Source organism: Balearica regulorum, chromosome 8 (genome assembly GCF_011004875.1).
Source record: "Balearica regulorum gibbericeps isolate bBalReg1 chromosome 8, bBalReg1.pri, whole genome shotgun sequence".
In the NCBI taxonomy this organism is placed as follows: Eukaryota; Metazoa; Chordata; class Aves; order Gruiformes; family Gruidae; genus Balearica; species Balearica regulorum.
In genome coordinates this window covers 31510174-31522366 of record NC_046191.1, presented here as the reverse complement: position 1 = coordinate 31522366, position 12193 = coordinate 31510174, and the positions used below count along the sequence as shown (strand labels likewise).

Sequence of the window (12193 nt, the reverse complement as noted above, 5' to 3'; positions counted from 1 at the left end):
AGCCAACGTTTGCGGAGTACCAGGTATACTGAGCCTATGAAGGCATCTGCCGAGACTCTTAGGGCAGATAGAGCCCAATATTGCACACGTTTCCCAGCTCAGGAACAGTCAGACATAAAGACATAAATTCTCCGAGTAGGGTGTCAGATGCTAGTTTAAGGGTTAATGAAATTTAATAAAAGATGAAAAATTAGATTTAATGAATGGAGGATTGTTCTCCTTTGCTTCCTGTTAGTTTTCTAATCTATAAAGACCGTACCTTTCATTTTGCAATGGCCTTTACAGAGGGAGGGGCAATTTCATCAGTAGCGATTATGGTTGTGAAAATGAGTTCAGGAATGATAATTTTCTACCTGACCGGAGCAGGCTGTGTATTATGCCTCTAGAATAAGGAATTACCCTAATTTCCTACTTCACAGAATGATTACCAATGGTTTTTGTTCTCATGCTTTTGAGGGCTGTGTCTGTTTTTAATTTTTCTCTCTTTACAAGGGATTTCAGAGGTTTTTCTATGTCTCTGGAAGCCCAATTTGATAAACGAATGAACAAAGAAGGAGCCTATTCTAGATGAATGAAGGATAAGCTTAATGGTGCTATTTTAGTAAAACAACTAACACATTCTGCATACTCACTAAATCTGCCTCAGTTGCCTTTTACATCTCGTAATGCAATTTCTCTTGTAGAGATCTGTGTATCCTAAAGAAATCGCACTGTCCTTTGATTTTGATATAGGACACCCATCACCTCTATGCTTACACCCGACTCCAGTCAGTTGAGGTACAGAATGGGAGAAATGAAGTCTCATTGGGGGATTTTCTCCCTCTGAAAATTTCCTGGTTTTACGTGGCTCAGGGATTACAGTGAGTCCTTTTCTCATCTTCCACCACCACCGGTGGCAGGAAGGACCTGGTATATTGAAGTTCTTCTAAGAGAAGCTTCTAAAGCACGTAAATCTCTTCCTTCTTTGGAGGAAATGAGGCTCCCCAGCAGACCCAGTGGTGTTACGGGGTTGCTGCTCTCAGCACTTTAGGTGAGAGAGGCAAATGACCTTGAGAAAAAAATGCGCCTTTTTCAATGCAAACACACACATTTCTGTCACGGGTCGCTGTACCGACAGGGTTGTTGATGCCTCCTGAGCACACCCCAGGATGTGGCTTGCACCAGGACCCTTCTGTGGCTCATGGAGAATAGCTCTACTAGCAGAGACAAAAAAATAAAGGCGAAGGTAGCAGGAGCTGTGCTAAGCTTTGTCTCATTTCAGAATTGTTCTTTGTATAGTTTTAAAACAGATTTAATAATGTTGCTATTTAAATGTTTTGAATTCAAACCACTGTTTTGAAGCTCATGCCTTACCGATGTGGGTGAATTACTTTATTCACACCTCTGTTGCTGTTTTATCTGGAAGCAATTTTTTGCAGGCATGGTTTAACAGAGAGTTATATATTGATTTATGTGAATTTCAATGGAAAGGAGTAAAAATAACTCGCTCTCTTCTCTCTAGTGCACCCTCTCTCTTTGTATTTATACGTATATTGATCTAGATACTTGGAGTTTTTTGCTATGGTAAGAGGTGGTAAGACAACAGAAAAGCAAAGGAGATAACTGCAGAAAGGCTCTGAAGCCGCACAAGCCTTTTATTCCTTTGGTTCTACCAGTGATGTATCTAATTAATCTTCCTATATAAAGGACAGGGAAAAAAATGGCTCATTTATCAACTTCCCAAGAAAAGGCCAAACCAAATTGAAAAGAATTGTGTTTAGATCTATAGAAAACCCTGCTGTGCCTGTATGAGATTTCTTATTAAAAGCCAATGATCAATTCCGCTTGCTATGTCTGCACCGTTATCTCCGAAGTGCAGGATCCCATTGTCGTCGTAAGGAGGGTTGTGATTTTTAATGCCTGCTCTGGCTTCAGCTTCCTCCTTTCTGCTTGGCTTTCTGGTATAGTACAGCGCAATGAACTGGCACCTGAAAATCAGATTGAAGTGCCTACAGCGGAACTGGGCGTTCAATGTTATTGTCATCTTGGTAATAAGTGTTAACAATATAGAAAGTGTCATGCATTTTTAAAAAAATCAGCTTCAGCCATGAAATATTTATTTATTTGAACTGTACATATCTGGCTTTCCAGCGAGCAGACACGTTGCCTGGTTGTGAGGTTATATTTTCATGGTGTTTAAGCATTAGTAAAACCGTTCAGTTGTTTTGGCTTTGGGTTTTTTTCTCATCTGCTCTGAGTTGACATTGTAAATGAAACCAGGTATATTATGAACTTTTATCAACAGGGAAGGAATATGATGTTATTACTAATAATTAAATATAATCACATTTCAACCATCTAAAGTAGCTTTGCAACCCGATTACAAATATTTTGTGTCCTTGTAGTAGTCATTTGTTGGTGTGTGTGCTTGTACTTTCACGAGTAATGGCATCAACGAGAACAGTGTCGAAGGTAAGGATCTTTAAAGAACTATAGAAGTTTGAAGTGGAAAATTGGATAGAAGTATTCGTTGTATCCCCAGCAACTGTATCGCAGCACATACCGTGATGAGATTTGCCCTCAGTATCAGCGGTTGAATTCAGTAAGGTGAGGGTGACACCCGAAAACTGTTCTGTGGTCCAGCAGGCCACCTAAGCTCGTGTTCAGCCTTGTGCTGTCAGGAGCCATGGCTTTTCCTGTTCAGAACCGAAGAAGGAAAGCGTACTCAGAAGGTCTTTTGGCTTAAGCTTCTTCAATCTGGCTCTTTCCTCCTGGGTGAATAACGGCTCCTTTCCATCCTTGGTTCTGAAAATAGTACAGAGAGCAAGACATGAAGGTGGCAGGGATTCACGCTGTTTGACAGTTCTGTCTTCTGCCATCTTTGCCATGGTTTGTCTAAATCAACTCTGAAAATTTTTCCTAAGCTGAATTGGGCACATTCGACTCCCAGATGCAGGTTGGCTGGAGGATTGACTAACCTCCTATACGGTGACACGTTAAAATGTTCTATACAAAGTTTTCTGCCTCCAGTTGTCTGTACGTCAAGCAGCAGAGTGTCTAGAGTTACTATTGTCAGCACAGTAGTCATCTTAGTTGTTCTTTAGAACAGAAAGTCTAAACTTGCTCTTCCTTTGAAGGAAACCCAGGAACTTGTAACTGATTTTCTGAGGGATGCCTTGAGTTTGAATAAGGAGAAAGCCTGTGGTGATGGTGCCCGACAGGTTTGCAGTACCTCTTGTTCTCACAGTAAGGTGATAGCCTTTTCGAAGTCACTTCTGTGAAGCCAAAGAGGCTGCAGAGGAAGAATAAATGTATCCCAGGATCAGCACTTGGGACCATAATTAAGAGGAACAAAGCCACAGGTTTTCCCATTTTGTGGAGACAGACATGTAGGTAAAAGTATAGATGCAGAAATGCCTAGAAATGAGCTCTGTGCCCCGTATTTGTGTTGGCCAAGAAGTCTTCCTTGATATTGTCTTCAGCATCAACAAAACTGTTCAGACTCAAGATGGAGAAATCTCCCTGGAGGTGAAAATCCATCTGTGCTTCTCTTGACCCTCTTTCAAGCAGTCAGATCTGAGGAAACAGGTATCATCTCAGCAGTAAGTCCACAGGGGTCATTCAGAGGAAATCTCTTTCTTCACATACAAAAGACCCTGGGCCACGATGCTGCAACCCTTGCTAGCCTAAGTCTTTGTGTTGTCTGTGACAACTCTTTTTTTAAACTGCATCTCCCTGAAGAGTCTTGCTGCCTTTTTTTTTTTTTTTTTTTTTTTTTGAAGTCAGTTCCTGTGACCAAAGGAACTCTGTATTCTCCCCTTTGAACAGTGAGGGAAGAAGCTCTGTTGTCTACTGGGAGTTCAGTGCCCACAAAGAGAATTATCCTTTATTTCTACACCTAGAAATCTTAGAATCTGTGCATTTGGAAGAGATTGCATTTGGGCAAAAAATTTCAAGCTGCCTTGTGTCATATTTGATCAGCTTTTCTGATATGTGTCTTTCTCAGAAATGCTGTGGTTATTTTGTTTCTACAGGTGTTACAGAATTTAAAGCTCAGGTTATTGGAAAAACAGGTCATGACTATGTTACAGAAAGCCCAGGTAATCCGGAGCCAATGGCTACAGCATGCGGTGGCTTGGGGAAAAAACCAGGGATTTGTTCTCAGTGTAGTGCAGAGAGCAGTTGGGACCAGACGTTTGTTTCATTTCATTTGGGTTTTGACAGATGAAATGAGGTGACAAATTCTGAAGCACCAACCTGCACTGAGACCTAAAGCTAAACTAAAAAATAACGGGGGGAAGGCAAAGGCTAACAGCGTTTCCTTTTTCCGCCCTCAGAGCTTTTGCAAATAAACAAAGACAAGACACTGGGGACAGTGTCTTTAGGCATTTTTGCTTGTGTTTGATTTCTCAGACACCTGCAGTTGAATTTCTCTGCTTTGAAAATAAGCGAACAAACAAAACTAAGTATAGAACGCTGGCCGTATGCATTTTATAAATGCAGAGCTCTGCAGTGACAGTAGCTTTTAGAACCGAAGTCCCTATTAATAACTTTCCATTACAAACCCCAGGTATTATTTTTGCCGTTATTGATACTGTTCGCAGCTAAATTCAGTGAGTTGGTATTTGACTGTTACCTAAGCAATAGATAGCTGCTGAAGTAGGAGTTTAGCTGGGTGCTTCATAAGGGCAATATTCACATTTTTAGGATCTCCTTATCGCTTTGGTTGAGGTATCTCTGGTTTCTTGGAGTTAATTGCTTTTATTTTTACCATATTATTGCTTTGTTTATCTTGTGGAGAGTAAGTAGTGTAGTAAACACGGGGCTAAATTGTTTATGTTGTTTAATTTGTTTGTGTTTGGACATAAATAAATTACCTCAGGCTGGTAAATAGAGGTGAAGAGCTGTACGCTAGAGGCTTTGGAGAATCCAGTGAAAGTGCTCTATAGAAATGTCCTAATATATTTATCTCCATTTGCAGAGCTGTTTAATTTTATTTAAGAATGACGGTGTGCCGGTTTACTCATTCACAAACTTTGAAATAGCGCTGTGGCGTTTGGCTGTTTCGTATTGTTTACATCTGAAATAATTCCTTCGTAAATGATTATTTTTCATGCAGTACTGTGAACACGCGAGCAGAGAAGCGCCAACCCGTTGCCACATCAGGCAGGCTCTGTCCGAAGAAGTTCATTACGCTCATTGCTGTTTCAGATGGGCACCCACCGCCCTACCGATGAGTTGTGGAACCCGTGCGGGGGATGACAGGTTCCTTCTCCTCTTTGCTCACACTCCCCCACGGTCCTTATCTCTGGGACAAAAATTAAAATGATAAGAAAAAGTTAAAAACGCATTATTGTGGGTCTGTTTGCTGGGAAGCCTTGACCGTGTATCTGATTTTTCTATTTGATTGTTCAAGCAGCAGATGAAGATTGAGTCCTCGTTATGTTGTCATATCTGTTTATTATTCTTCCAGCTTCCTTTGCTTAATTAATGCCATTTCCTTGACAATAGTTCTTAACCAGAATTCGATTCTGCAAGTGAACTTAGTCAAAAACCATGAAAAAACCAGAAAATCTCATCTCTAAGTAATTAATCAGCATAATAAATAATCCCTTAAATCTGGAAGCATCGGCGCACGTGCAGTGCGCGTGCACGGCGTGTCAGGTTGAGTCACCACTGACTGCGACGGCAGAGCCGCAAACCCGCTTCAGCAGGTTGCACCAACCTGGAGGGGGTCCGCAGCGCTCCCTTCCCAAATGAGAAATACAGCTGCACTTCCACGTAGGTAAACGCGCGGCGCCTGACGTAGCTTGGAGAGGCTCGGAGGTTAAGGCTTTGACCTCCGAAAAAAATAATAAATGAACCTGTAGTTGAAGTTCTTAGCAGAGTCGAGTGATTGGCTGAACAGCTCTTTTTTTGTCTCAGAAATCCTGTTGTTAACCCGTAGCGTAGAGCACGAGATCAATGACCTTATCGTCCATCCTCATGAGGAACAATTTCATGGCAGTCTGAGTAAGCCACCCGATTGTGCCGCCCGGGCTGCTCCGTCTTTACGCAGTGGGGAATATTGATTATATTTCACCTAGTCAAGAGCAGTGGAAGAAACTGGAAATGGATCAGGGCTTTGATCCCTAACTGCCTAACGAGAATACGTTGTTCTGCTTGCTCCCGTGCTCCCCGAAGGCAGCTTGTTGCAAGCTGCTGTAGTCAGTAACGCCTGCGCCTTCTGATAAACTATTTTCCCCACTTTGGGCTCTTTTCCCACTGTCAATGACACACGAAAAATTTATTGGCAGGCTGTTGGTTTTGATGACTTTGCAATCTACCTGACCTGTCAGAGATAAGAAAAAAAAGATTTCATCACCCTGTCACCGCTGCATTACTTTAAAATTTTAAGTCGTCCTGAAAATAGTAAGTGCCATTTCTTTCTCCATGAGGGAGAAATGAAAGGGGGCTCTTGTGCTGAGAGGAGCTGCAGTTTGGTGCCTGCAGAAGATAGATCCCAGCACAGAGTTTTCTTCATTACAGCAGCTCGTCCAGACCGTCATCCTCACCTAGGCCCATATAGACACAAATCCTGTTGGTTTTAATAGCAGCAGGAAGCTCAGAGGCAAATTTGGCCATTGCTTCTCTTGTAATACAAAGTGAAATTCAGGTTGGTGTTGTAATGAACTTCCTCCAAGAGTACTGACTTTTTTTTTTTCCTTTTTTAAGCACAGCCTGAAGCAGGGTGTGTTCCTTTCAGAGGAGGAAGGGCATGGGGTAAGAACGCAGCATCTTGCTTGGGCCAGTTTGTGTTTCCGAGCAGGGCGTTTTGACGAGGGGCTCTGACAAAGGCGGTGACTCTCCAGCCCAGGGGAATCCATTTTTGCAAGGTGGCTCTTTGCTTTGCCCTGAGATGCACCAGAGCCATGGGATGAACCCGAGTACTTCAGGACTTGACAAACATGCTCCTGGTCAGGGCCCGGGGAAGCAGCCCCATGAAGGCACGAAGGGGAAGGAAGCACTGCCTGGACTTGGTAACCCTTGAAAACCTCCTCCTCTTGCTCTCCGACAGCAGAGGACCTCCTAGCCTGAAGCGAAAGGTTCATCACAGGCACAGCGCTAATTGCTGATGTGAATGAGGACGACGGGTGGTTGTGGGCCGTGCCGGAGTCCTCCTTGCGTTCCGCTTGCTCTCCTCAACCTCTCTCCATCAGGCAGCTGCTCCTCCAGAAGCAGGCTGAGGCCCTAATGGCTGAATCAAGTGGGAATCGAGCAGCACGTTTATAGATCCAGCGCTGGGCTGAGAGCTCACACGGGGGCTTGTTGGCAACCCTGGCTCCCCTGGGAACACCAGAGTCCCACTTTGTTTTCCATCCATCTTTACTGTAACATCCACAAAATGTCAGTAACGATAACGTCTCGTGGAAGGACTTTGTCACAGGCAGTGTTTACAGGGTACCTGTTTGAACAAAGGAACTATTTACCTATATGCCTTGTGGCTTTTCAACCTTTGATCCATCGCCCAGGAGAGCGTTACAAGGTTACGTACTGTCATGGGAGTTTGGGGGCGGGGGAGAGGTGGAAAGAACGGAGAAATGTTTTCGAGTCCCTGACGTAAGGGATTTCATACATCCTTACTCAGCCATGAGGGCGTGTGTAGAACAAGCACCTGCCGTGAGGTTACGTACGTCTGGGTTTCATATTTGGTTCCTTTTTGTTGCTTTTGTGATATCAAGTGAGTTGTAAGGATTAGCAGGAGGATAAAGACATCTGTGCTCTGGGAGGCTTCTCGGAAAGATCAGTAATGATGGCTCTTAAGTTTTTAATGGGCCTTACACTCCACTAATGGACCTAAAACAGCGTTCTGTTCTGAAGGCAAATTTGTTGACATCAGAAAAGGAGACTTGGCTGCTACAGGAGTGTAAAGAACACACAGCAGACCGTAATGTAGGGAGGTACTGAGCTTTTATTTTTGTGACCTTGTCCAAATAGGAAGTAATTACAATATAATTCAATTCTGAAAGTCTGGAAACCATGGCGGTTGACAGAGTGACATTGCAAGAGAAATAAGTATGTGTTTCAATACATCTTCTCTTTCCAACTCCTAAGCATTGCTGATGCTATTTGCTCTTCCCACTTCTTCTTTTCTGCTCTTAATACACGATCAGAATGCAAGATTCAGGCTTGTCTGCACCTTCACTTATTAAATCTCTTCTCCCTGGTCGTTTCCAGTACTTCCGATCTCCCCTGGCTCTACTTCTGTGCTCGGTTCGTGCCACGGCTGAGCAGCTGCCTCATCTGTCCGTCCTGTGGGAGGAAGGAATTGCCTCTGTCCTCATCCCTGTGTACCTTCCCTTTCCGACCCGGGGTGCTGGTATCAGTAGCAGGGCGAAGGACCCTGCACCCCGTCTGTATTACACCGACCCTGGCGTACACGAGTTAGCCAGCTTCAACAGGCGATGCGCACAGCTGCTAGCCCTGTAAGCAATACCACTTCCCCATAAAATAGGGCTAAGCACTGGAAATTATGCAGTATTGGGTAATAGTTAACCTTTTAAATAAAATCCTGTGTGGTGGAGAGTGATGTGAGCCAGTTGCTGTATGCCTGGTAACCAGTATATTTGCATTAATGTAGCAGTATTTTTTAATCTCTTTGGGGAGATTAAATCCTGGGATGCACACCTGCAAGGACTCGCTTAGGAAAGTGGAGAATAAAATTCCTTTTGACTTCTTTGGTTCTGGGGACCTAAGCCAAGACTATCTCCCTTCAGTCACTCATTTTGCTCAATTCAGGGAGCACTACCAGTTTCACCAGCCGCTCGGCTGCCGCCTTTTCAACCCCAGACAAAAAGGAAAACAAAACATCGCCAAAGGCGTCTCTATGCCGGCCCCCAAGGACCCAGAAATCGGTCTGAAAATGTTAAAGGCTGAAAACTGCTCTACAGTCCGTAACTTACTGCCTATGGAACTGGTGATGGCTTGTTGGCACTCCACCCCAGTCACAGGAACGGTTAGGTGCTGTGGTGGGGCACTGAGGAGGATGAAATGCAGGTCAGAAGTTTCCCTGCTCCAAGTGAATATGGGTCACACGCAGGCCCCCAGGTAGGTCTTACGCTGTTTCTGAAGTGCCACACAAATAAAAGCTACCCTGCAGAACTGCTCTGCGTGTGTGTAAAAAGCAGAGGAAAGGGCCACTGTGTTTTCCCTTTCCTCCTCCGGTTTAATGCCTGCCCAAGCCTCTTAGCGTCCCTCCTGACCCCACCACCGCCCTGCACCACCTTCCTGTGGATCCTGTGCCGTGCGGGTCCCTGGTTGTGTCTCGCTGCCAGGGACCAGCTTCACGCACATTTAGCAGTGGAAAACAATTAAGTGGTACAATCTGGCCCCAGATTAAGTGACCCAGAAAAATCTTTCATTCAAAACTCCCGCTTAAGTCTTCCATGAAATGCGTACGCATGTTCCTGCTGTTCTCATTACTCAGTTCTCCCTAATAGCAGCTGTCTGTATCGTGATTCTCCGTGTCCACGTGGGGTTGTTCCAGGAGGCTAGAGAAGCAACATGATTCAGAGGAATTATGTGGCCAGAACAAGTGGATCTGTGCGGTTGAGCTTGAGTTGCTCAAAGGATTGACAGGGAACAAATTCCTTAAGTGAATACAGCGATGGCATCGAGAGCTGAGATAATGGGGGAATGTATTAGATAACTTTGCAAATAAAAACGCGGTGTATAGCCAGCTGGCACTAATATAGCAAGGGTAGTCTGATATGATTGGGTTTGAGCTTTTTAATATTGTTAATAAGTAATTAACCCATGAGGTGACTGTAATGGGCATCATTTTAATCAAGATTGAATTAGTAACTTGCCGGGTGTCCTTTGGAACATATCAGTGCCCAGGCAGGACAAAGCCCCTTGGCCACATTAGTTAAAGATCCCCCGCACTCAGGAAACGCTCCTAGGAGATGCCCACCATATCGGACTCACCAGTTAATGCTTTTCTCCTTGCTGCCATCGACGGCCACCGCCCCAGTATCCCGTTCCATTTGGTTTTGCTGAAAAGCTGCTGATTTCATGCTACTTTAGCCCTGCAGCAGCCAGCCTGTTGCTAAGCAACCTCCAAAATACTGAAGGGGCTACAGCCTAGCTGCTTTCCTGCAGCCCACCCTTATCCTTAGTTATTTACTTATACATCTTCTTTATGTATATAGCCAAACCGATTTCTTCCATAACATGGAAGCAGAGCCGTAAGCCTCCGAGTTGCGGCAGGGTGCCTTTACTTGCATATCTGTTTGTCTTTTCTCCAACACCATCCTCTACTCAATTTTTACTGGTGTTCCTGTTCATCTGCTGAGCAAACTCCTCGTGGTATTTGTCAAGCTGGAGTGGCATCCAGGAGTGTGCTGAAAGTATACTTTAAAGGCGTAGCTGGCCATGGACTGCTGCACTCGCTGGGAGAGAGCAGCCGGGAATCTCTCTGGTCCCAACGGTCCTCAATGGAAGAAAAAAAAAAAAAAGGGTCAGAACAAAGATGGCTTTAAGCCATTTTTCTGCTTACTTTATTTCTAGCTGCTTTACCTCCAGCTGTGTCCGCGTTCCAGGTTTCATGTAGCCTAACTAGATCTGCAAAGAGACGGTTGTCCTTCACCTGCTGGAGAGGCGGTTCTGCAGGACCGACTGCATTTTTGTGGGGTGGGGTTGGGATCCCAGCCAGGACACAGATTTGCCTTAAATTGTGTCAGCCAGAGCAGCAGGTTGCTGATGGAGTGTTTAGGGTATGGCTAAAGCAGCAGAACGTTTGCAGTGGCTGCATGTGGATAGAGGAGGATAGCAGAAGCGTGTTGAAGCTGTTACTGTGTCGTTTGTTCTAGACGTGCTCCCAAAATGGGGGAAGGTGGAAGTGGTTTATGTGCAGTTACGTCCTGTGTCACCCAGAGAACCTCCGTGCCAAGCAAAAAATCAGGATGACTGATTTGAATCACTTTTCCCAACCAGGAAAGCAGGAAGTGGGTATACAGAGCCTGGCTGTGTTTGGTGGGGTAGCCTCGGTGATAGGCTGCGATGGTAACTTGGATGGAAGAACTGCCATGCTCAGCAGTACAGGCTGCGGAAACAATTCAGATGCTCCCACAAGCTCCAGCACAATACTGTAGCTCGAGAAAGAGGAGGATTAATCCTGTAGAGATTTATGTGGAACAAACAGGTACCAAACTGTTTTTTCCCCCTTTTTGCTTTTATATTCTTTTTCCTTTTTGTTTCAGCAAGCAGACACAATATTCACAAGCTAAGTCTCGGACTATTCTTCCACAGCTGTTGCATTTTGGTCCTCTCCTCGCTGCCTGTGGCTGCCTCTGACTGACAGCTGCTTTGCCTGTCTGTTGTAGTTTTCATCATAGACTTCTTTTTAGTAGAAAAATATTTTTTCTGCTTTGATGATCCATCCATTACCTGACCTTCTCTGGACAAGAACAAAGAGAAGCACGTGAGTGCTTGTTTTTGTACATGCAGTCCTGCAGAACAGGGGTAGTGCATGAGGCCGAATGTAATTTTTTTCCATCAAAGTGTCGTGAGGAAGGTGATGTTTTAAGTCCAAATTGAATTTTCCCTTTATTTGCTTTAAGCATTCAATTACCCCTTTGGAAAACTAAAGTATTTCTGAGAGTGCTTTGGCATGCTCATTCTGTATTCTGATTTTTTCAAAATGAACTCTTGGTCTTTTTTGTCCTTTAACACACGGCTGTCACTGGGATGTCAACTTTTTATGTACATCCAGAGGAGCGCTGATTGTAAAACCTTTGCTGACCTGCGGCTCCGTCTGTTTTTTTAATATGGTTGAGATTTTGCAAGCCAAGTTGTGCTATTCATGTTAGCGTGGACATTTTGGTGCTGTTATTCACACAGAGCTCAGAAATGTGCTGGGTGCTTGGGCAAGTATTTTAAGTTATCTCAGGTATTCTAAGGCGAGTTGTGAACGAGGCAGAGAAGGCTTAGAACCAGCTGAAATCATAGAATCACAGAGTGGTTTGGGTTGGAAGGGACCTCACAGCCCATCCAGTCCCACCCCCTGCCATGGGCAGGGACACCCTCCACTAGCCCAGGTTGCCCAAAGCCCCATCCAACCTGGCCTTGACCACTGCCAGGGAGCCAGGGGCAGCCACAGCTTCTCTGGGCAACCTCTGCCAGGGCCTCAGCACCCTCACAGGGAAGGATTTCTGCCTCACATCTCATCCAAATC

General features: G+C 44.6%; 1 protein-coding gene and 1 long non-coding RNA gene across 18 annotated transcripts in view; one reads left to right on the top strand and one right to left on the bottom strand.

Annotated features, from left to right (window-relative positions):
* RABGAP1L (RAB GTPase activating protein 1 like) overlaps nucleotides 1-12193 on the top strand; it is a 246713-nt gene that overhangs the window by 190179 nt on the left and 44341 nt on the right. The window lies entirely within an intron of this gene.
* LOC142602692 (uncharacterized) lies at nucleotides 7968-10978 on the bottom strand. Its single transcript, XR_012836455.1, has 3 exons — nucleotides 10537-10978; nucleotides 9946-10450; nucleotides 7968-9638 (listed from the first exon to the last, which is right to left on the bottom strand). It is a non-coding gene; the product is annotated as an uncharacterized LOC142602692 (long non-coding RNA).